The 26,451-nt window shown below is 37.3% G+C and overlaps 1 protein-coding gene across 6 annotated transcripts in view; it reads right to left on the bottom strand.

The window, feature by feature from the left end:
- The window catches only part of TRPC6 (transient receptor potential cation channel subfamily C member 6), a 117,143-nt gene that overhangs the window by 54,259 nt on the left and 36,433 nt on the right, over nt 1-26,451 (bottom strand). Inside the window, exon 1 of one of the 6 annotated variants that reach the window (XM_032640178.1) lies at nt 3,161-3,260. The exons of the other annotated variants lie outside the window; for them this stretch is intronic. The gene's annotated coding sequence lies outside the window, so the exon portion shown is untranslated. Of the gene's footprint in view, nt 1-3,160; nt 3,261-26,451 lie in introns of those variants that run through there. 6 annotated transcript variants of the gene reach the window in all.

The raw sequence follows: 26,451 nt of genomic DNA, 5'->3' as shown, positions 1-26,451 counted from the left end.
AACCTTGTTTCCAAAGTTTTATTTGTTCATATAACACCTCTAAATTTACATTGAGGTAGAATAAGCCTGAGTTGTGACATTTTTTAATTCTAAACTTTTAAAATAATGATTTATGATTTTAATGTTATTAATTTGAATAATGGCAAGTTCTATACTGGCAAGGCACTAATCCTAAGGATATATCCTATTTCCTTCTAAACTATTATGGCTTTCATACCTATAACTTCCATCCTTTTGAAGAACAGGAAAGACATTTCCAGGGAAAATGTTTTCTTCAGTTTCAAATCTTTTCCTGTCTCTATCACAAATTTTAATCATTTGCAGTTACATAAATTTCAGATATGTTTTTATTAAAAGGCCTGGATCATCATCATCTCTTTAGCACTCTGTCAATGAGAAAGCCAGATAAAGAATGTTGACAGAGGTGTTTAAGATTGTTTTAGGAAGAAAACTCTTAAATGTACAATGAAGGCAGTACTCCTTGCATGGGTAGTGAGATAAAGGGAAAGTGCTTGCACGTTGACAAAATGCATCCTTTACTGTCTCCTTATCATTCCCAACTGCCGTCTAAAGAAGCAACAAAAGGCTTCATGTATAGTATTTTGTCATAAGTGGTGCTGCTTAACCCTTGTTGAAATGCAAAAGCAAAATGTGTAAAACAGCTTTTTAAATGACAAACATTTGAAGCCTTTCAAGAAAGATACTAGATGTTGCCAGATTATAGAATGGATTTTATAAGGCTATATTATAGAATTGTACATTAATTGCAAATGTAACCTAGAAAAATTGTCTACTAGAAAGAGGAACAATAGCCCAAAGCACTATGTCAACAAAAGACACATTTTCGTTCCAGTTAAAGGGCACACTTTTGCAAAGTGGGCTCTTCTATTTAAGAAAAATATTTATTAAGATTGTTTTCTTCGTCCTTTTAGCTATATTTAGCATGGCTGAATGTTCAGTAACCTACATATTCATGACTGTATTTTTGTAATTTGCTTTATCACAGTACATAAATACCAGTTCTAGGAAGAATGTATCTAGCCACTGCCCCCATGGTACTCAAATATTGATTAGATCATGAAAACAAGTTTTACCTCATTTTCCTTATTCTTTTAGCTGGCAGAATAGTGCCTGTTGCCCCAGATAGTGAGAGGTGGAATAATCCATCTCTACTGAAAGTGCCAGCAATGTGAATTAGCTTTTGAGTCAAATGGACTGTGTGCTTGAGGCCAGAGCTCGTGCAGTAATTTCCTCTACATCCTGTTCAAATATGATGCACTTTTATCAAATAGAACTGCTCCTATACAAACTAAGCTCTATATTAAGTATCTAGCTTCACTTTTATTTTTTGCTTCAAAAAACCTTGAAATATTTAAATAAAGCACAATTCTACTAAAGCAGAAGTGTTGAAACATAAATGGCATGTAACTATTCCAGGCAGCATGGAAGAGCCACAAGAGTAGACTTTTAGGTGTATCCTAGGAAGGTGAAAATTAAGAAAATTCTAGAATGTATATTTTATTACATGCACAATTATCCATGGGAAAAATTAGACGTAGATATTTAGAGATTAACAACAAACACAACTAGCAATTTTGCATACTACTTTAGAAGGATAAATGATAAAAGTAATTTTATTCTAATTTTATAAAAATGAGACTGTTTTTACTCTACTTAATCTCTAGCCACACCTTCCTGGTCCTTTCTCTGGGGTTGAGGGAGCAGTAAACAATCAGAGTGGTTTTCCTTTCTCCCACGAGAGCAAGGACTACTTTGTCTTATTCACCACTGGATTCCCAGCACTTAGTAGAAAGGCACACTGCAAGTGCTCTGTACATAACTTCAAATGCATGAGTCCCTCTTGTCAAAGGAATAAAAATCAAAGACTGGGCTTCCCTGGTGGCGCAGTGGTTGAGAGTCCGCCTGCCGATGCAGGGGACACGGGTTCGTGCCCCGGCCCGGGAAAATCCCACATGCCGCGGAGTGGCTGGGCCCGTGAGCCATGGCCTCTGAGCCTGCGCGTCCGGAGCCTGTGCTCTGCAACGGGAAAGGCCACAACAGTGAGAGGCCCACATACCGCAAAAAAAAAAAAAAAAAAAATCAAAGCCTGTTTGCCCTCTATTAAGCCAATAGCACATCACCACGATATACAACCCTACAAAAAAAAAAAAAAAGGAACACAACATGAAGGTTTAACCACAATGTGTCCTGGAGTACATAATATAGTTTGCATTCATTTCAAATAAGCATCAAGCTCAATAGCGAATGAAGAAAATTGAAAGGCATATTTTTTAAATGGCATCCTTGTGACTTGTCTTTGATCCAGAAGTGGAAATTTTCTTGTCCTTAAAGGTAAAACTAATATTCTCTCACCTCTATTGCTCTGTCTATCCTTGACACTGTGCATAGAGCATAACCACCCATCTTCACACCCATCTTCACAATGCATTACCAAATCCCTTTAACCTCCAGATATTTTTCAAAGTAACAGTTCTTTATTTTGATTCAGTTAGCTTCGATTTTCCCCATGGACTCCTCTCATTTCATCAAATACTAACGTTCTATTTGATCAGTCACACTACATCACAACACTGCCTTATTACTTTGAGAAGCAAAATGATAGAAACCTGAACTGTCTGTCACTTTCAGTTGGGAACCAGCAAAAGTGTGACTGAAAACTGTCTTGTGCATGTTATATATTTTTTGTTTGTTTATTTTTATCACCAGTTGGCATCTCACTTGTACAAAGTAGAAACCAAACTATATGAGAAAATGAAAACATGAGTAAATAATGGAACAGTTATAGAAACTTTACTTTTTGTAAAACAACTAAGTCTGAAATGTCATTGTTTCTTTTCAGCCTTCAGCTTGTGGTTTATTTCATGTGTCATGGCATCCTTCTTTGAAATGCTCTTTTGTAGATCTCTGGGCACATGCATTTATTTTGATCTATTTTGACAGAGTACTCTTGGAAATATAAAAAAGTTTATGTCTAATACAAGCAAGATATACCCCAATTATCTCATCAAAGAAACAGGTTTAAACCTTTTGCTTCTATTATCAACAGCCATCATAGTCCTGTGTATTACACAAGCATATTATCCTGTTCAACAATAACTTCTGTATAAGACAGATTCCAGGCAGGAAAAAGACAGAATACCTAAATTAGGCAATCTGACGACTTTAATGAAGAGACTCTAGGAATGTGTTGGCAGGAGTTTGTGAAATCCAGCATGGTGCCCTACAGTACCCGGTCTAGGACAGTGTACGCTTCAGCCTGAAGGGGCAAAAGGAAGAAGAAGTTACAAGCAGTTAAACAAGGTAACTGTAAGGCAAGGGCCACTTGACAGCATTTCTGACCTTTGGTTGAGGGTAACAGCCAAGCCACCAGGAGAGAGCCAGTGGAATTGATACCCTGACCTCACTCTCCTGCCCTCTGATATGATGGAGGGGCTCTCCCATGGGCTGTACCCAACCCAAGGGCTGGGGACACAGGAGCCCATTGATACCGTCTACACAGTCTGCATTGATGCCAACCTGCCAGGCAGAGGAGAGTGTGCAAAGGGTGGAGAGTGGACCATGAGAGCGAAGCCAACAACACCCAACACATGCTCTCTAGGTGAACTTGACTTTGCCATGATTATATCCTTCAGAAATCACTGATGAAAACATATGCATAGAGAAAATGATGTGTTTAATTTTTTATTATGAGTCACTGATGCATCACCAGTTCTCACCTTTCTGAGCTTAATTTTCCCTCTATAAGCTATCTGTCAGGAAAGATACCCACATTCAATTTCAGGCAGTCCATTATTTTAAAAAATGAGACTTTAACTAAGAATCATCCATCCAATTTAGGCTTAGGAGGAACAACTCTGATCCTGAGGGTGAGAAAGTGGGTAATGTGATATAGAAACATTCAGAATTGCTTAGATTGTGTGTTCAGCACAGGCTGAAGCTGCTGACTGCTGGAGATAACAGTGCTAGACTGCAATAACAGATCTGGAACATGCTCTCAGTCTCTACCTCCGGGGCTAGATCCAACCACTCAAAATGTGGGTTTAAGTCTATATGCACCTGGAATGTATAAGAGAGTACAACTATAGAGAAAGATGACTAAAGGATGCAGCACATAGGTTAATTTATTTAGAAAACAAAATTATGGAATGCCTTTCTTTGCTGCTGATTCAGCACAATTTTAGATACCACTATCACACCTCACATCCACCATCAGGATCTTAACAGTTCACTCACTCATCAGTTCAAATATTTGCGCTTCCAGGCACTATGCTAGGCACATGGGGGACACAGCGAGGAAAGACACTTAAGGCATGGCAGAAAAAAGAGAAAAGTAAACAGAAGATTAGAGGGTGATGCATGTTATTAAAGAAAAGGTATAATGTGCCATATAAATGAATAACAAGGAGTCTTCAACTCAACCTGTTGGTCAGGGAAAGCCTTCTGAAGACATTTCCCTTCTTGTAAGAAAGAAGGAAAAGTTAGCAGAAGGGATGGAAGAGGAGAAAAACACTCCAGGCAAAGAGAACCATACTTGTTTGTATAAGTCAGTAGTCTAGAGAAAATGGAAAGATGTCCATTATGGTGAGAATGTACAGGAGTTCCCTCCCCCAAGGGACTTCTTATTCCTGGCTCAGGTTAACTGAAGATTGAGGGCTCAGGGTTTAGAAGCTGAGGTCTGGGTTCCATTGTTGATCTCAGTTCAACACATAGCATTTATACCTTAGGGCAGAAAGGTGAAAATTTAGGTAACTCCCAATGAGCTAAGGATTCCATTTTAGGAGATTCAAGCTTCAGAACTCAACTATTGGGTCTCCAGCTCAAGGGGTTTTGTTCTGAGGCATTTGGAGCTTACATAATTCAAGTTCACAAGTTTAGGACAATTAAGAACAAATTTATAGTTGCTGAGAACTGAGTATTTAGGGATCTGGACTTGAGGCAACTCTGGGGAGCTATGCCAAATACTGGGAAGAACATTGCTTTGAAGAAAGAAGGACTTTGTTGGGAATCTGGACTCTGTCACTTACTAGCTGTATCATCTCTCTGAGCATCAGATTCCTTAGCTATTAAATGGGTGGATGGGGGGTGGGGAATAGTAGTTACTTTGCACGGTTACTATGAAATTGGTGACTCATGACATTCAGCTTAAGGCAATTTGACGCCTCATCTCTTATGGACTTCAAACCCTTCTTAACTATAATTGTTCAAAGCTTTCCAGTTTGAAGACGTTCTCTTTAATAAACAAGGTGGAAGGTAAGTAGTCATTAAATGGCTTTCCTTTCCCCAATGCAATCTCTTAAATTTGTGCCTAAAATAACAGATTGACCGTTCCTTGTTTTTCTCCTTGCTCTGTAGGTAAACATGGCTAACAAGCCATTTTCATTGCCTGAGTTTTTCTTTGTTTAATCTTTAAAATATTCTGTACTTCATTCTTGCTCACACGGTTCTTAAACTATGTTCTATTCTTTTTTCTTCATCCCTTGATTGTGTATTTCCCTTACCCTTCTCGTATACATGAGCTCTTTTTTTTTTTTAAGATTTTTTTGATGTGGACCATATTTAAAGTCTTTATTGAATTCGTACAATATTGCTTCTGTTTTACGTTTTGGTTTTTTGGCTGTGAGGCATTATGGGATCTTAGTTCCCCAACCAGGGATCGAACTCGCACCCCCTGCATTGGAAGGTGAAGTCTTAACCACTGGGCTGCCAGGGAAGTCCCCCTTACATGTGCTCTTAAAACCCAAATCCATCTTCAATTTCTAGTGCCAAGCACAAGCCAGGCACAAAATGTCTATGAATCTACAAGTGAATGAATAAGTAATAGAAAGAAAAAAGGATGAAAAGAAAAATTAATGGAGAGCATTCTGTTTTGTCACATTTTTAGGAGTTTCCCAACCCATTTTATTCCATATCAAGAACTTATTTTTTACTATACAATTAGAATATCATTTATCATCAATGACCAAATGTATAACAACCATACTACACAAGCTTCCTGTGCTGTCAGAGAGTCAAATTTTGAAAAGTGTATCCTTTATTTACCAAGTAAGGGTGACTCTTCATAATGTCCCTGCATCATTCAGGCAGTTGAGGGGAAGGTAGACAGACTACTCTGTAGGTGTAACCACATCTGCTTCACTTCCTACAAAATGACAGTGTATTCATTTAGGATTTCTCCTACCCAGAAGGATGTAATCTAATTAACAACACATCAGGTTTTAGCTCATGAATCTGTGGGATAAAATAATTTTATGTCTGAATATTAGAATGGTCACAAGGCTAAATCAACCAATTTTTATATACTCACTTGATACAACTAAGATCTTCCAATAATCCACAATGTTCCCTTTTAAATAGGCTGGTTCCTTTGAAATATAGGGCAAAGTGTTAGAAATCATCATAAATAGTAAATGTTGCCTCAATGACTTTCAAAACTAATCTATATAACTTTGTCCTTTATACCATTCCTAGTATAGCAACGTCAGACTTTGTAAAGCTACACATTTTTTTCCTCATCCTGTGACCAAATTAGTAAATTTTCATCAAATGCTTCAGATTCACAGTGGTATAAAGCACAAATGCTTGAGTAACCTGACATGGATTCAGGTTCTGATATGCCCATTTTTTGACTCCCTGGCTTCCTCCAAAATAAGGATAATAATGACCCTATTTTACAGGATTTGTGGGAGGATTATAATATTGTATGTATTTTATTTGGAAATATCAGTTATAGCCCTTGCATAATACTAAGTGCTCTGCAAGTCTTAAGGAAGCTTAACAATCTTATGTAGTTTGTACTTATTATTCTCATTGAGGTAAAGATAATGTAAAGCATTTACTACTTGATAATAATAAGTGCTCAATAAATAGTCTTAATTTTTATTATTATTCTACTGTATTTTAAAATAATTTTTACTTGTAATAAATTCAAATATACTTGTCCACCCTCAGTGAGAATGAAACATGGCAATTTGGTAGAGTTTGATTTTGAGCATGCCAATTGTGTCAAGTAAAGTTGTAAGTTCACTATATAGTTACTATAATTTTTCTAGCTTTATAAATAAAATTTTATAAAATTTATATAAATAAAATTAAAACACATGTACAATGTTGGTAGGAATGTAAATTGGTGCAGCTGCTATGGAAAACATATGGAAGTTCCTCAAAATATTAAAAATAGAACTACCATATGATTTAGTAATTCCATTTGGGTATGTATTCAAAGAAAATGAAATCACTATTTCAAAAAGATATCTGCGTCCCCCCATGTTCATTGCAACATTATTTACAACAGCCAAGACATGGGAACAACTTTAGTGCCCATAGTTGGATGAATGGATAAATAAAATGTGATGTATATATATACAATGAAACATTATTCAGCTGTTAAAAAAAAAAAAAGGAAACCCTGCTATTTGCAACAACATGGGTGGGCACCAATGGCGTTATGCTAAGTAAAATAAGTCAGACAGAGGAAAAAAAAAAAAACACTGTACAATCTCACTTATATGTGGCATCTAAACAAAGCAAAACAAAACAACAAAAAACCTGAGCTCATAGACACAGAGAACAGATGGGTGTTTGCCAGAGGCAGGGGGTAGGGAGTGGGGTCAAAATGGGTGAAGGGGGCCAAAGGTACAAACTATCAGTTATAAGATAACTGAAAGTTGCTAAGGGAGTGGATCTTAAGAGTTATCATCGGGCTTCCCTGGTGGCGCAGTGGTTGAGAGTCCGCCTGCCCATGCAGGGGACACGGGTTTGTGCCCTGGTCCGGGAGGATCCCACATGCCGCGGAGCCTGTGCGTCCGGAGCCTGTGCTCCGCAACGGGAGAGGCCACAACAGTGAGAGGCCCACGTACCACAAAAAAAATATCATCACAAGAAAAAAATATCTGCAACTATATGTGGTGATGGATGTTAACTAAACTTATTGTGGTGATTATTTTGCAATACATACGAATGTCAAATCATTAAGTTGTACAGCTAAAATTAATACAATGTTATGTCAATTATCTCTCAACAGAAAACAAAATAATATAAATACAATTATTGGAAAAACACTTATGAACATATATTTTATATTAATTTGACTAGAACTGGGAGGATGAGAACCGACAACTACTGGAGTTTATTATGTGTCAGTCACTTTATAGATATTATTTTATTTAATTTTCACTGCAGTTGGTAAAGTTGGCTTTGTTACTTCCACTTTACACATGAAGAAATGTTCGGTGATCAATAGGGATCAGAAGTGGTATACATAGGGAAAAGTGTTGTTGTTATATTTTTAATACAGCTGAAAAAGAAAAGCTAAGACTGAGTACCTTAAGAAAATGTTTATGAATTCTCTACAGTACCTAGAACTAGTTATGATCTATAGAACACTCCTTGAGTTCATACTAGTAACAAATAGTAAAGCAAGATTGTAAACTTATCTTTGCAGATATTGTATTTCATTTTTTAAATCTTATTTTTATTACTGTGAAACATACATGCTGAAAGAGCTACGATTTAAGTTTAATAATAAAATTAACACCATTTACCAACCCTGCCCCCCATCTGTCCTCTAAGAATTAGATCACTGATAATTTTGGAAACCTCTGTGTGCCCATTTTGAACTAGTACTATCTCCCCCTGAGCTCCAACAAGTGACCACTACACCACCACCTAGCTTTTGGGTTAAACGTTCTCAACTTTATTGCTATAGCTTTTCCATCTTTGTATGCCCTAAATAATATAGATCAGTTTGGAAAACTTAAGTACTTAGCACAACCCTGGAAGAATAAGGAAAAGGAAATATTGCCACTGTTACACTGTTGGGGGAAGGCTCCTACAATATGACAAGAAGAGCAGAGTCTGTGGTTCACTGTCTGGCTCCAGCTTCCCTGACAGTTGACAAGGGCCCCTGTAGGTTAGGCAGTGATGGATCACCTGGAGTCCTAGGAAACATGGGGCTCACCAGAGCTGTAGCATCTGGCCAGACATCTGGCAAGGCATCTGGCCAGCCTTCTGCTGCTCGTGACTCTACTACAGTTATTCTGTAGGAGTAGGTCAAGGCAAATCACCTCAGAAAGGAGAGGGGCTCACCCTTTTCCTACTTATTCCATAAGTCTTCTAGATGTAGGTTATCAGCCAAGTCTTCACTTCATCTCCTCTTTATCTTTAAAAACCAATTTCACAAAAACAAAACACTGAATTACACTGGAAGTTACATAGCGAGACTAGCCGTACTAGCTGTAAAGCTACTAGTTATGCTGAGCCAAGGATGGAATATGTCTATCTCCATTTTCAGCTATATTCAACTTTTAGAGGCATGGTCAATGAGCTTCTATTTAAAATGGGACTTTCAAGACAACTTGAGCTATAAAAGTTATATGACTTCTCTAAAGTAAGGGGAAAAGGAAAAAACAAACTCAGTGAAACCAGTGAAGTCATTGCTTTGATAAAACACAAAGCAAACCTAGCTGACTAACTTCTGGAGGCTTTGGTATCACGTGAACAAAAAATAAGAGTCTACGATTCTACAGAGAAGTTATTCTTAACTTATAATTCTTCTTTTATGGTAATAATGGACTTCAGTTCCTATAGTTATAACTCAAACCATTTTTTATTAACTGCATTATATTGCTCTGCTAGAACGTTTAAAATTGAGAACCCTGTCCAAGGGTCACAGTCTAAGCATACTATTCTATGATTATTATTGCCATCAGTCACTTAGTGAATGTAAGTTACTTAAATGTCTGAATGTATGGGATACATTTCTGCATCACTTTCACTTTACCTACCAAGGCAATAATAGTAGAATCACAGACTGAAAGTATCAGAACGGCACTTAGAAATTGTCTCTTTCAACTTTCTCACTTTTCAGGTATCTGTCTTAAATTTTTCTGTAAGAGGGAATATATATAAATTATTTTTAAAAATTATATAATTACCTTCTATATGAGAAAACTGAGGCCCAAAGTAACTTGCCCAATGTTAAATAGCTTCTTATAACCCTGAACTGTTGACTCATTTTCACTCTAAGATGATATTAACTTAAAATAAATTAGTTATTTAAAGGAAATTAGTTTCTGGTCTGTTAAGAGGACCTTTCTTACGATAAAGATCAAATTTAACAAACAACTATTGTTCCTCAGATATTTCCATAGCTGGTGCTAAATTTATTCCCATATAGATTGTGGCCAGGTCAAAGCAGAAAAGGCCAAAGAGTTGGCTGAGTCTATAATCCTCATTTCTTTGCTGAAGCCCAGAGTAGTAATACAATCCATAAGTAAATTCACTCATTGATGTTACTGTGGCACTGAGCCAACTGGGTCACTCCGATGTTTACCACCAATTCAACTCAGAGAAAAGCATCAGTTTTCCTCTCTGGTCTTCTATTTTCTTGCTTTTAAAGCAATCTCTAAGGGCCATTACAGTTAATACTAATTTGATTCTCTTTATTTTAAATAAGTAGAACATTTATCTTCATTTTCAACAGCTTTGAGGATACAGACTAAGCAGAATAACGTGAAATCAGGTGAAAACTGAGGGAAAACATTTAACAATATGATGTTTTCTCCAAAACTGCTTCTCTTATCTTGTGCCCCGTCTCAGTTAATGGCACTCCAATCTTCTAGTTACTCAAGAAAAAAAAATCCCAGTGTTATGCTCCCATCCTAGCCCAGGCCTTTTTGTCTAGATTATTGCTATAGTTTCCATCCTGCTTCCGTGCCTCTTTGCAATCACCACCATCCAAGGAAGACTATTCTTACCACATAGCAAAGTAATACTTTAAAAATGTTAGTTAGATCATATCAACTCTCATCTCAAAACCCTACAAAGGCTCCCAGTCTCAAAACAAAAGCAGAGTCCTTACTATGACCTGTAAGGAAGGCCCAGCACAATCTGACTTTGTATTGGTTCTCTGTATCCACCCTGTATTGGAACCCAACCCCACTCAATCCTTTTTCTCCAGCCACACTGACCTCCTTGCTCTTCCTTTATGTACCAAGTGTGCTGGCGCTTTTGCACTTCTTCTACCCTCTGCCTGGAAACTCTGCCCCTGGTATCTGAGTACGCACCCCCAGTTTCTTCAGGTCTTCACCTTCTCATTGAGGTCTTACCTGGCTACTATTTAAAGGTAAAATCCTAATCTCTAACATTCCCTGCTTTTTTTCATCTTACCACGTATCACACATCTATATGTTTTAATTATTTATCTTGTTTACTGTCTGCCTCTCTCACAAGAATGTAGATTCTATAAAGGTATAGGGTCTTTTTCCTAATGTATTCTCAATGCACCTAGTAAATTCTCAGTAGATGTCTGCTGAATGGATGAAAGCATGAATAGATACAACCTGGATTGACTGCCTATAAGAAATTGTTTGGTGTAGCTTCAGTGACAGCATTATATAGAGGGTTTTTTTTTTTTACGAAATCAATGCAATCTATAAAGCTCTAGCAGATTAGAAACAAAAAAGATAGAAAACACAAATTATCAATGTCAAGAATGAAAAACGTGACATCATTACAGATTCTACAGATTTAAAAGGATAATAGGAGAATATTATGAACTACCTTATGCCTATAAATTTGACAACTTGGAATAGCAAAGGATTTTAGATATGATACCAAAATAATGATACATGAATTTTAAAAAAATGGTAAACTAGTCTTCATCAAGATGAAGAACTTTCACTTTTTGAAAGACAATGTTAAGAGAATTAAAAGGAAAGCCACTGACTGGGAGAAAATACTTGCAAATTACCTACCTAATAAAGGACTTGCATCCAGAATATATAAAGAACTTTCAAAATTCAATAATAAAAATTCAATTAAAAAGGCAAGAAAGAATCCAATAAAACAAAGAACCCACTTAAAAATAAGCAAAGATTTGACAGATTTGAAATCATCAAAAAATAAATATCAATGACAAATAAGCATAGGAAAAAATGCTCAATATTATTAGCCATTAAAGGAATGCAAATGATAACCTTTATAAGATACAATTGCATACCTATTAGGATGGCTAAAATTAAAGAGAATGATCATACCATGTTTTGGTAAGGATGCAGGACAACTGGAACTTTTTTCTGTTCCTTTTTTTTGTTGTACAAGATTCCTAGTTCAATTGCACCCTCTCTGTCAGTATTTCAAAGCTCAGATAGGTTAGTGGATTGTTGCTATTTTGGTGGTGGGAGATGAGATTGTATATTCTCCAAATTTCTGGTTATCTATTGTCTTCCAGGACAGACAATAGATAACCAGAAATTTGAAATGAAGCTTCTTTTTCACTTCTTTTATCTTTCACTACCTAATAACCAAAGGGGGCTTTTCACATCATTTTTACCTTTCCCGCAGATGGTACACATTTTGAAGAATGCTCTTTGAAACCATACATTCCCTATAATCCTTTACCTATAGTTCGGGCTCTGATCTACCAGGGCACCTTTTTTAGTATTTTTCAGACTTAGAGTCGGCTTAGTATTTCTGACAGTAGTTATAGGTCAATGAGAGAGTATTCACTAGACTTCTTCTTCTCTCTTCCATGTAGTTTTTCTTGGTCTGTCCTTGCTTGCACCAAAGCAAGCCAGGGTAGAGGAGGAGAGTCAGGAAGATGAGATCTTGCACTAGAATTTAGTAGGTTTTTTTCCTTTTTCTTATTACTGTTATTTTGAAGTTTGATCATTCTCTGTTTTCAAGTTATACCATGGGCATGGTTTCTGTGAAATTTTATTTACCCTTTCTTGTTCCTTACTGTTTGTAAGATATATTAGAAGACTGGAAGCTAGGCAATGGCCCTTGTCTTCCATTACCTGGAATTTTCTGTTCTTTTGTCTTTATTCTGAAATATTTTAAATCAACAGTACCAGAAATATACATAGATTCCACTAATCTTTTGAGACTAACTCTGTGATAAAACCAATTTCAATCTTCAGTAGAGAGTAGAAAAGCAAACGTTCCATATTTCCCCTTAGGTTAGACAGTTGTTCACTTCACAAATACTTATCTCTGGCTGAAATTGAAACAGAACAAATTGAAAAAGACCATACCTATTCATTTGACATAAAAATGTATCTAATCACTACTCGAATACTCTGCTCTGCTTGCAATGATTATTTGTCATGTATATATAAATACATATATAAAAAGTTGTTTATAATTTATAAAATTTATAATTATAAAAAAGTTGTTTAAAATTTTTCTGATTATTAAAAGATTAAAAGTGGATACAGTGATTCCACGTGAAATTTTCTGCCCCTCCCATGTCAAAATCTGAGGAAAACAGTCTTTCCTCTCTCACTCCTGTGCCCCTGTATTCCTTTGTGGTTCTAAAATTATAATGGCTAATTTGGAAGCTATCTCTCTAAGCTAGACAGGCTCTGTCCTTGCCAAAGTCAACGTGAGATTACTCAGTGATAGCCAGCTGCCTGTCTCCAATAGGTTCATTAGCACTTCTCCAATCTAAAAGTAGACTCTCATTTGTATTACTTTTTATCTTTACTGTAGTCTTACTTTTACAAATTTGGGACTGTGGGCTCGTCAAGGGACTCAGGTGAATTTACCAAGAGATGGGAACTTCAGTGTCTGTCAGACCTTTTTTTATCCTTTAGATCTGAATATATTTAAGTCAAAAAGTAATTCTACCATATTGTAAGAGCTTTGATTTCAAGACTGGGTCTTTCATTTCAATATTTCCCATTTCCCAAAACAGTGAGTAGCAAGAAGTATGATATGTGAGTATAGTGTTATAAATATGACCTTTATAAAATACAGCAAAATTTGATAACAATGGTTATCTATGGGTGGGTGGTAGAATTTCCTATAGTTCACTTGCAATATTTTTTAAAATTTTTATTTGTTAATAGCAGATTCATAACTATAATCACATTTTTGCCTGATTATTATTTATTTTTTTTAATAAAAATTGATTATACTGAAGGTTTACAATATGATGATTTGATATATGTATACATAGCAAAATCATTACTACAGTCAAGTTAATTAACATATCCATTTATTCACATAGTTACCTTTTTTGTGAGGGTAAGGGACCTGAAATTACTCTCTTAGCAAATTTTCTGTATTCAATACAGAATTATTAACTATAATTATCATGCTGTATATGAGATGTCTAGCCTGTTCATCTTACATAACTACAACTTTGTACCTTTTGACCAACATCTCCCATTTCTCCCCACTCCCCGTCCCTGGTAACCTCCATTTTACTCTATGCCTCTGTGTATTCAACTTTGTTAGATTCCACATATGAAGTGACATCAGCCTGAAATACTTTTTAAATAATTTCTTTTTCTTTGATTTAAAATGAACACACCTGCTTCATTCACTTTCCAATTATTGCTCACTTTCTATCCCTTAGAAATATAAAGTAAAAGTCTAGTGCCCAATTTTGTTAGCCACTGATTTTATATAACCATGAAAGAAACAATTAAACAAAATGAAATTAAACATCTCAAAGTAATAACATTTTTGGAACAAAGACATAATGGTCATTAGTCTGGAAAAGTAGTGGAAAGGCAATGTGGTAGAACATCTTGGCTTTGGAGTCAGATGGAATTTGATTTGCATCCCAGGTTTGTGACCTATTAAATGTGTGATCCTGAATTGGTAACTTAATCCCTCTTAGCTTCAGTTTCACCAGGGGAGTAAGAATACCAACGTTACAGGGGTTTTTTAATAAGTAGGAAAAAAATTTAAATAATCCACAGCAAAGATGCTTAGTCTTAGAATTTTTAGGATTTGATGATTGATTAAATGGAAAGGACAAGATAAAGGGAAGAGAGAAGGATGACACTAATATTTCTGGCTTGGATGAATACATCTGAGCTGAAACCTAAACAACGAGAATGAATTAGCCAGGTACAGGTGCAGTAAGGGAGAAGAGAATGTTCTAGAAAGAGGAAGTACATGCACAAGGGGCAGATGATGAGCATGAACATAACATGTCCTTGGAACTCAAGGTAGTTTAGTTACACTTGAGGGTCAAGCGTAACAGGATAGCTAGAGATTAGGATGGAAGGAAAATGGCATTCCAACCAAGAAAGACTTTTTGAGACATAATTCTGTGTTTGGACTTAATCCCAAGGGTGATGTGGAGACACTGAAAGCTTCTAAATTAGATTTAGAGTGGACAGAAGCAAGGGACAGGAGGCAGGATGACCAGTTGGGAGACTATGGCTAAAAGTTGGGTGTAAGACAATGGTGACCTAAAGTAAGGTAGCAGGAATGGGGACTAAGGAACACATCAGGAAAGCCTTTCCTGATCCCCTAGGATAGGAGCAGCTACTTCTCTTCTGTGCTCCATAGCCCTTTGTGCTCACTACCTGCATTGTAGGGTGCTTATCACAATGTGTTTTCATCACACAGTAGAATGTAAGTTCCAAGAGGACAAGAACCATTTTTTCCCCAGGCCGTTACACAATTTCTGGGACGTGGAGAGTGTTTAATATATATCAACATTAATGAAAAAGCGTAAATATGAATCTCTCTTCCTCCCATTCTGCATCTTTCCTTTGAACAATGACTACTCGTGGGGATAATGCAGACACCTTTAAATAATGGAATTGTTTCCTCCAATGGAGAGAGGACCACTATCATCCCCATAAAAGTTTTGAGTGCTAACTTCCATGTGAAATTGTATTAAACACTGAACATAAGTTAACTATGGTATATTTTCTGTCCTTAGAAGTTTATATATGATATATACTTTTTAACTTTCAAAAAAATATTATATATCTTAGTTTCCCTTTCTCCTCTTAAAGTCAACATCAATAAACACAGTTATTTTTTACTGAATGGATTTTTCCAGATGTGTTATTCCTAAATTGTCTTTTGTTTGTATATAAAAATTCTTTCTAGAAGGTTCTGATATCAAAAGATGATTTTATTAGATAGGTTTATCTCCCAAAGTATAGGAAATGTACATTTTTTAATTAGGTCACGTTTCTAATGAGTTACACTATTTCACGGTACACACAAAGGCTGAAGGGATGGAAAAGGTTACAATTTCAAAACATATTGTATAAGTACAAGGTTGTGTAGTATTTTATACATAGTTGTACTTAAACTGGGGAAGGAAATATGACTAGCAATATAAGAGCACAGCATCAAAATACTGGTGAGTCAATCCTGATGTGTTTTAACTTTATGCATTTTTCATAATTCTCTTATTCAATCCACTCTTCCAATTAAGCTGTTACCTACTAGTCCCATTAGGGTCAGAACAGGAGGCATTTACTGTATTTTCAACACGTTAATGTGGGAAAGAAGAGGGCACTGGATGTTTGGTTTAAAAAAGTTACCCCCAGGTAGCAAAAGTTTTCAAAAGTTTTGAATAGACCTATTATCTCCATCCTCTCAACCTTATACTCTCCTCAACTTATTCTAATCAGGATTTTGTATTTAACTACTGAATTGAACACTTTTCACCAAGGTGGTTGTTGACTTCTACTGTGAAAATTCAAAGTCAATTCATCTATACTCATCCTGCTTGTTGTTCTGGCATCAAAGACACAAACAAGTATTTCACCTTCTTAAAAGATTTATTTTCTCTAGGTTCCTGAGATACCAAATTCCCATGTTCTTCTCCTATCATACTAGCTTCTCCTTTTCAGCCCCTCCCCCTTGCCTGACCTCTAAATGTTATAATATCCAGGGTCCTTGTTCTGGTTCCCTTTCTCTTCTGTATTTCCACTCACTTCTTAGAAGAGCTCAACCAGTATCTGGCTTTAAATGTCAAATCAATATACCCAGATCTAGCCTCATCCCTGAGGCCATTGATCTCACTTCATGATGCCTAATACTCATTTAAAATTTAATATGACCAAAATGGTACTCTTATATCCCATTTTTTCCTGTTTCCCAATTTTCCTTAACTCAGCAAATGGTCCCATCATCGACCTTAGGCCAGAAAACTTAGAGTAGTCCTTAATCTCTGTCTTTCCCCTACATCTAATACCTATATATCAATAAAGTTTTCAGTGGTTCTGCCTCCAAAATATATTTGGAACCTAATACATATCAATGTTTCTACTCCTAAAATCCTGGCCTAAGCCTCCATCACCACTTCCCTGATATTCCACAATAACTCCATAACTGCTCTTTTGCATCCATTCTTGCCTCTTACACAGAGGTCCAAATATTTTCTCAAAATATAAAATCAGACAGTATACGTGTTTTGGTAAAAGACAAACAAACAAACTCCAATAGTTTCCCACTGCAATCAAATAGTGTTAAACTCTTTCCCAAGGCAGATTAGGAAAAAAATCAAATAGGTAACTAGCAGTCTGATTATATATGGCTCACTCTTCTCCCTATTTTCTATTCTGCTCCAGGGACACTGGCTTTGTTGCCATTGCTGTTCCTGGAATATACCAGGCCCATTCCTGTTTCGGGGTCTCTCTAGTCTACATGGAATGAACTTCCCTCCAGATTTACATGTAGCTCTCTGCTCCTCAAACATTACTTCCTTGTACAGCCTAGCTAAGGAAGCTCTACAGCCTATCATATTATGTCCCACTGCACAACTTTATTTTCCTAAAGTAATATTTACCACTCTTTAAAATTACTTTATTTGCTTAACTTATGTATTTGTCAGGTTTCCCCAGTAAAATGTAGTCTTAAAAGGAAGAAACTTGGGGCTTCCCTGGTGGCGCAGTGGTTGAGAGTCTGCCTGCCAATGCAGGGGACACGGGTTTGTGCCCCGGTCCGGGAAGATCCCACATGCCACGGAGCGGCTGGGCCCGTGAGCCATGGCCACTGAGCCTGCACGTCCGGAGCCGGTACTCCACACGGGAGAGGCCACAACAGTAAGAGGCCTGCGTACCGCAAAAAAAAAGGAAGAAACTTGGATCTATACACTGGGTTACAATTGTGAGTGTGAAAGTGTTGATAAATAAATAAATGGTTGAATGAATAAATAAGAGAAGAAAAATAAGATAGAGTCTCAAGGCTGTGGTCCCAGGTAAAGGGACACCACAGAAAGAGACAAAGGCCTTTTATACCCAGGGTTCTCAATATCCCCAAAGTATCTTTATACTAGGAGCAAGGAGAGGCCTAAGATTCCTAGGCGCTCATAAACTACCAGAGTAAAAATTTCCTTTTTTGATATGGGAAATAACAGAGCAGCTCAAGTTCTCCAAAGTGTGCACAGGATGAATGGCAGAGAAGAAAACTCTGCTGCCAGGAAAAATTTTCAGAATTCTAGTACCTGATTTAGAAATCCCCAAAGCCTCTTTGGTTCAAACTAAGGAGAATTTATGATCCCTGCAGGTTATGCCAAGCATACCCCCAGGCGGCTATCAATTACTGTTATAGCTTAGTCTTAAGAATGTCTCTCCTGTCTGTAATTTAGAAAGCAGTGAGTTATCAGAAACCTTGTATAGAAGACAGGCTTTCCTAAAAGACATCCAGGTGGTAATCTTCCTGTGAGTGTTTCAGACTTGTGTACTAAGAGACAGCTCAAAGGCCAGACAAAGACTAACACAGGGACATGGAGAATGGAACAGGTATATTTTACACAGTTATATTTTCTTTGGTCTCAATAGGCACAATATTCTCCTAGCCTGCTGCCTCTCTCCTCCTATTTATTAATTTGTGATATTCATGACTATAAAGCAAACTAAGGGGCACTAAAATGAGACTACCAGCCAATTTCAACATCAGAACTGTTATGGCAATAAATATACAACATTCAAATATATTCACACATACTTATCACATGTAAACTGTCTCTAGGAAATGCCAATTATGACTTGAAGATTCCTTAAGGCTGTTCAGAGCACAGAAGTCTCGCCATATACTTTGAATCTATTGTTTCAGTAATGGGGCTAAAATAGGATTTCTATAAAACCAACCAGAAACCAAGTGAACTTCAACAAAGTAGGCTTTCTAAATATAGTTCTCTCCTTTCTTCTCTTCATGTACTATATACTAAGCATTAAACATTTACTACCCCATTTAATCTTCCCAACAGCCTAAAAATATACATATTATACTAATGTCACAGATGAGGAAAGTGAGATTTAAAAAGGTTAAGTACTTTGTTCAAGGAGAAAACAAGCCATTTAACCAAAATTAGACTTCAATCCTATGTGACAGCAAACCCCATACCCTCCCATTGCTGCATTCATAAACAATCATGCTTACTTATAAAAAGAAGACTGAGATAAAAGAACTATTAAAAACTTTTTAGAAATTATTTCTATACAATGGAATACAATGCAGCTACTAGAAAGAATGGAATAAATCTATATGTAGTTACTAAAATGCAAGATTCGAGACTTCCCTGGTGGTGCAGCGGATAAGACTCCACGCTTCCAGTACAGGGGGCCTAAGTTCGATCCCTGGCCAGGGTACTAGATCCCACATGCATGCCACAACTAAGGAGCCCACGAGACACAACTAAGGAGCCTACCTGCTGCAACTAAGACCCAGTGCAACCAAATAAATAAAATTTTTTAAAAGTTACTATTATTAAAAAATCCATATCTTAAAAAAAAAATGCAAGATTCTACAAAATATACTGTTGAGTAAAAAAATCATAGTGTAGAAAAGTATGAAGAAATAATCTGATTTTGCTTTGTAAAAAGAATATATATACACAGGGCTGCATATGTATAGACATTTTCTGAAAGGACATGCAAGGAAATATCAGTGGATAACTCTGGGGAGTAGTACTGAGGGTAGGGCTTATGCAGTGAGATTTAAAGTTTTCCTTATTACCTTTCTATATTTTCTAATTTATTTCCTGCTCAAATATCACTTTTTTATTAAAGGAAAACCTAGTTTTCTTTAAAAAAGGTGGTGTGATGTTCAGATAAAGAGTAAGGCCTACTACCAGGAGGAACTGAATACTACATACGTCTGCTTTAATCTCCTGAAGTGACTAGAGAGTGAGTAAGATGCAAAATTAATCTCTGTGTAAATGAACAGAATGTGAAGCCTAGAAACACACTCAGTGTATTCAACAGTTTGATGAAAAAAGAAGGATATATTACAAAATCAAAGGAATAATAAAATAAAGGAATTACTTATTGAAATTACATCAAATTCTGTGAGGCCATTTTACTTCTTCCTTTCCAATTTGGATGCTTTTTAATTTCTTTTTCTTGCCTGATTGCTTTGGCTAGGACTTCCAGAACTATTCTGAATAGAAGTGGCAAAAGTCTTGTCTTGTTCCTGATCTTAAAGGAAAAGATTTCAGCTTTGCACTGTTGAGTATGATGTTACCACGGGCTTGTTATATATGGTTTTTATTATGTTGAGGTACATTCCTTCTATACCTAACTTTTTATTATGGGTGTTGAATTTTGTCAAATGTTTTTTCTGCTTCTATTGAGATGATCTGATAATTTTTACCCTTCATTTTGTTAATGTGGTGTATCACATTTATTGATTTGCATATGTTCAACCATCAGTGCATCTCAGAGATAAATCCCACTTGATCATGGTGTATAATCTTTTTAATGTGCTATGCTGTTGATTCAGTTTGCTAATATTTTGTTGAGTATTTCTGCATTAACATTCATCAAGATAGTGGCCTGCAAATTTTCTTTCCTTACAGTGGCTTTGTCTGCCTTTGGTATCAGGGTAATTTAGCCTCAAAATGTGAGCTTGGAAATGTTCCTTCATCTTCAATTTTTTTGAAGAGTTCAAGAAGGGTTGCTATCAACTCTAAATATTCAGTGGAACTCATCAGTGAAGCCATCTACTCCTGGACTTTTCTTGGTTGGGGAATTTTTGATTACTAAATCAATCTCCTTACTTGTTATTGGCATATTCAGATTTTCCATTTCTGCATGATTCAGACTAGGTAGGTTATATGTTTCTGGGCATTGATCCATCTCTTCTGAGTTATCTAATTTGTTGGCATATAATCATTCATAGTAGTATCTTATGGTCCATTATATTTCTGTGGTATAAACTGTAATGTCTTCTCTTTTATTTCTGATTTTATTTGCTTGAGTCTTCCCTTTTTTCCTTTGTCAAGCTAAACATAATCTTATATATAGAAAACCCTAAATACTCCACTAAAATCTGTTAGGACTAATAAATGAATTCAGTTAAGTTGCAGGATACAAAATCAATATAGAAAAATAAGTTGCATTTCTATACAGTAACAACAAACTACCTGAAGAAGAAATTTAAAAAATCAAGTCCATTTGCAATAGCATAAAAAAAAAATACTTAGGAATAAATTTAACCAAGGAAGTGAAAGAGCTATACACTGAAAACTATGAAATGTTGATAAAAGAAATTGAAGATGACACAAATAAATAGAAAGGTATTCCATGTTCATAAATTAAGAGAATTAATATTATTAAAATCTCTATACAACTAAAGCAATCCACAGATTCAGTGCAATCTCTATCAAAATTCCAGTAGCATTTTTCACAGAAATATAAAAAACAATCCTAAAATTTGTGTGGAATCCCAAAAGGCCCCAAGTTGCCAAAGCAATCTTGAGCAAGAAGAGCAAATCTGGAGACATCACACTTCCTGATTTCAAACTGTATTACAAAGCTATAGCAATCAAAACAGTATAGTATTTGGGGGGGATGTTCCAGATGGTGGAGGAGTAAGATGTAGAGATCACCTTCCTCCCCACAAATACATCAAAAATACATCTACATGTGGAACAACTCCTACAGAACACCCACTAAATGCTGGCAGGAGACCTCAGACTTCCCAAAAGGCAAGAAAATACCCACCTACCTGGGTAGGGCAAAACAAAAAAAAGTAAAAAAAGAGACAAAAGAATAGGGATGGGACCTGCACTTCTGGGAGGAGGCTGTGAAGGAGGAAAAGTTTCCACACACTAGGAAGCCCCTTCACTGGCAGAGATGGGGGTTGGGCAGGGGAGGGAAGGTTTGGAGCCATGGAGGAGAGCACAGCAACAGGGGTGCAGAGGGCAAAGCAGAGAAATTCCTGCACAGAGGATCGGTGCCAACCAGTACTCACCAGCCCAAGAGGCTTGTCTGCTCACCCACAGGGGCAGGTGAGGGCTGGGAGCTGAGGCTCCAGCTTCGGAGGTCAGATCCCAGGGAGAAGACTGGGATTGGCTGCAGGAACACAGGCTGAAGGGGTGCTAGTGCACCACAGCTAGCCAGGAAGGAGTCCAGGAAAAAGTCTGGACCTGCCTAAGAGGCAAGAGACCATTATTTTGGAGTCCGTGAAGAGAGGGGACTCCTTCCCCATCTGCCCACAGAAGGCAGAATACTACCTAAACGAGCTTCAGAGATGGACACAAGCCACGGCTATCAGCTTGGACCCCAGAGACGGGCATGAAACGCTAACGCTGATGCTGCAGCCAACAAGAATCCTGTGTGAAAGCACAGGTCACTATCCACACTCCCCTCCAGCAGCCTGTGAGGCACGCCACTGCCAGGGTCCCGTGATCCAGGGACAACTTCCCCGGGAGAACACACAGCGTGCCTCAGACTGTTGCAACATCTCGTTGGCCTCTGCCACCACAGGCTCACCCCGCATTCCAATTATAACTACTGTACCCCTCCCTCCCCCCCAGCCTTAATGAGCCAGAGCCTGCTAATCAGCCGCTGCTTTAACCCCAGCCTGTCTGGATGGGAACAGCTGCCTGAGGGTGACCTACATGCAGAGGTGAGACAAAAACCAAAGCTGAACTCCAGAAGCTGTGAGAATAAAGAAGAGAAAGGAAAATTTCTCCATGAAGCCTCAGGAACAGCAGATTAAATCCTCACAATCAACTTAATGTACGCTACATCTATGGAATACTTGAACAGACAACAAAGCATCCCAAAACTGAGGTAGCGGACTCTGGGAGCAACTGTACACTTGAGGTCTACAATTGTCTACAGTTGTCTACAGTTGTCTGGAACTGATTTGTTTCAGATTTTCATCTTAGTTTAGTGTTTGGTGCTTGTTATCATTGGTGGATTTGTTTATTGGTTTGGTTGGTCTCTTTTTGTTATTATTATTAGTAATTAAATTTTTTTTTAATTTATTATTATTTTTTTCTTTTTTTCTCCCTCTACTTTTGAGTCGTGCAGCTGCCAGGGTCTTGGTATTCCAGCCTGGTGTCAGGCCTGAGCCTCCGGGGTGGGAGAGCTGAGTTCAGGACATTGGACCACCAGAGACTTCCTGGCCCCACATAATATCAATTGGCGAGAGCTCTCCCAGAGATCTCCATCTCAACACCAAGACCCAGCTTCACTCAACGACCAGCAAGCTACACTGCTGAACACCCTATGCCAAACAACTAGCAAGACAGGAACACAACCCCACCCATTAGCAGAGAGGCTGCCTAAAATCATAATAAGTTCACAGACACCCCAAAACACACCACCAGACACAACCCTGTCCGCCAGAAAGACAAGATCCAGCCTCACCCACCAGAACACAGGCACCAGTCCCCTCCACTAGGAAGCCTACACAACCCACTGAACCACCCTTACTCACTTGGGGCAAACACCAAAAACAACAGGAACTATGAACCTACAGCCTGAGAGAAGGAGACCCTAAACACAGTAAGTTAAGTAAAATGAGAAGACAGAGAAATATTCAGCAGATGAAGGAGCAAGGTAAAAACCCACCAGACCAAACAAATGAATAGGAAATAGGCAATCTACCTGAAAAAAAAGAATTCAGAGTAATGATAGTAAAGATGATCTAAAATATTGGAAATAGAATGGAGAAAATACAAGAAAAGTTTAACAAGGACCTGAAAGAACTAAAGAGCAAACAAACAATGATGGACAACACAATAAATGAAATTAAAAACTCTCTAGATGGTATCAATAGCAGAACAACTGAGGCAGAAAAATGGATAAATGATAAGATAAAGATAAAATAGTAGAAATAACTACTGCAAAGCAGAATAAAAAAAAAAGAATGAAAAAAATTGAGGACAGTCTCAGAGACCTCTGGGACAACATTAAATGCACCAATATTCGAATTATATGGGTCCCAGAAGAAGAAGAGAAAAAAAAAAGGGTCTGAGAAAATATTTGAAGAGATTATAGTTGAAAACTTCCCTAATATGGGAAAGAAAATAGTCAATCAAATCCAGGAAGTGCATAGAGTCCCATCAGGATAAATCCAAGGAGAAACATGCCAAGACACATATTAATCAAACTATCAACAATTAATCACAAAGAAAAAAAATTAAAAGCAGCAAGAGAAAAGCAACAAATAAATGCAAACATACAAGGGAATCCCCATAAGGTTAACAGCTGATCTTTCAGCAGAAACTCTGCAAGCCAGAAGAGAGTGGCAGGATATATTTAAAGTGATGAAAGGGAAAAAACTACAATGAACATTACTCCACCCAGCAATGATCCCATGCAGATTAAAGGAGAAATTAAAACCTTTACAGACACGCAAAAGCTAAGAGAATTCAGCACCACCAAATCAGCCTTACAACAAATGCTAAAGGAACTTCTCTGGGCAGGAAACACAATAGAAGGAAATGACCTACAATAACAAACCCAAAACAATTAAGAAAATGGCAATAGGAATATACATAGAGATAATTACCTTAAATGTAAATGGATTAAATGCTCCAACCAAAAGACACAGACTGGCCGAATGGATACAGAAACAAGGCCCATATATATACTGTCTACAAGAGACCCACTTCACACCTAGGGACACATACAGACTGAAAGTGAGGGGATGGAGAAAGATACTCCATACAAATGGAAATCAAAAGAAAGCTGGAGTAGCAATTCTCATATCAGACAAAATAGACTTTAAAATAAAGACTATTATAAGAGACAAAGAAGGACATTACATAATGATCAAGGGATCATTCCACGAAGAAGATATAGCAATTGTAAATATTTATGCACCCAACATAGCAGCACCTCAATTCATAAGGCAAATGCTAACAGCCATAAAAGGGGAAATCAACAGTACCACAATCATAGTAGGGGACTCTAACACCCCACTTTCACCAATGGACAGATCATCTGAAATGAAAATATATAAGGAAACACAAACTTTAAATGATACATTAAACAAGATGGACTTAATTGATATTTATAGGACATTCCATCCAAAAACAACAGAATTCACTTTCTTCTCAAGTGCTCATGGAACATTCTCCAGGATAGATCATACCTTTGGTCACAAATCAAGCCTTGGTAAATTTAAGAAAATTGAAATCATATCAAGTATCTTTCCGACCACAACGCTATGAGACTAGATATCAATTACAGGAAAAAAAACTGTAAAAAATACAAACACATGGAGGCTAAACAATATGCTACTAAATAACAAAGAGATCACTGAGGAAATCAAAGAGGAAATTAAAAAAATACCTAGAAACAAATGACAATGAAAACATGACAACCAAAACCTATGGGATGCAGCAAAAGCAGTCCTAAGATGGAAGTTTATAGCAATACAATCCTACGTCAAGAAACAAGAATCATCTGAAGTAAACAACCTAACCTTACACCTAAAGCAATTAGAGAAAGAAGAACAAAGAAACCCCAAAGTTAGCAGAAGGAAAGAAATCATAAAGATCAGATCAGAAGTAAATGAAAAAGTAATGAAAGAAACAATAGCAAAGATCAATAAAACTAAAAGCTGGTTCTTTGAGAAGATAAACAAAATTGATAAACCATTAGCTAGACTCATCAAGAAAAAAAGGGAGAAGACTCAAATCAACAGAATTAGAAATGAAAAAGTAGAAGTAACAACTGACAGTGCAGAAATACAAAGGATCATGAGAGACCACTACAAGCAACTATATGCCAATAAAATGGACAACCTGGAAGAGATGGACATATTCTTAGAAAAGCACAACCTTCAGACACTGAGCCAGGAAGAAATAGAAAATATACACATATCAGTCACAAACACTGAAATTGAAACTGTGATTAAAACCTTCCAAGAATCAAAAGCCCAGGACCAGAGGGCTTCACAGGTAAATTCTATCAAACATTTAGAGAAGAGCTAACACCTATCCTTCTCAAACTCTTCCAAAATATAGCAGTGGGAGGAACACTCCCAAACTCACTCTACGAGGCCACCATCATCCTGATACCAAAACCAAAGATGTCATAAAAAAGAAAACTACAGGGCTTCCCTCGTGGCGCAATGGTTGAGAGTCCGCCTGCCGATGCAGGGGACACGGGTTCGTGCCCCGGTCCGGGAGGATCCCGCGTGCCGCGGAGCGGCTGGGCCCGTGAGCCATGGCCGCTGGGCCTGCGCATCCGGAGCCTGTGCTCCGCAGCGGGAGAGGCCACAGCAGTGAGAGGCCTGCGTACCGCAAAAAAAAAAAAAAAAAACTACAGGCCAATATCACTGAATCTACAAACAGTAAATACTAGAGAGGGTGTGGAGAAAAGGGAATTCTCTTGCACTGTTGGTGGGAATGTAAAGTGATACAGCCACTATGGAGAACAGTATGGAGGTTCCTTAAGAAGCTTAAAATAGAACTAC

This window comes from Phocoena sinus, chromosome 8, assembly GCF_008692025.1.
Source record: "Phocoena sinus isolate mPhoSin1 chromosome 8, mPhoSin1.pri, whole genome shotgun sequence".
Taxonomy (NCBI): Eukaryota; Metazoa; Chordata; class Mammalia; order Artiodactyla; family Phocoenidae; genus Phocoena; species Phocoena sinus.
Note: the sequence above shows the minus strand (reverse complement) of the source record. Positions and strands in the feature narration are given on the sequence as shown.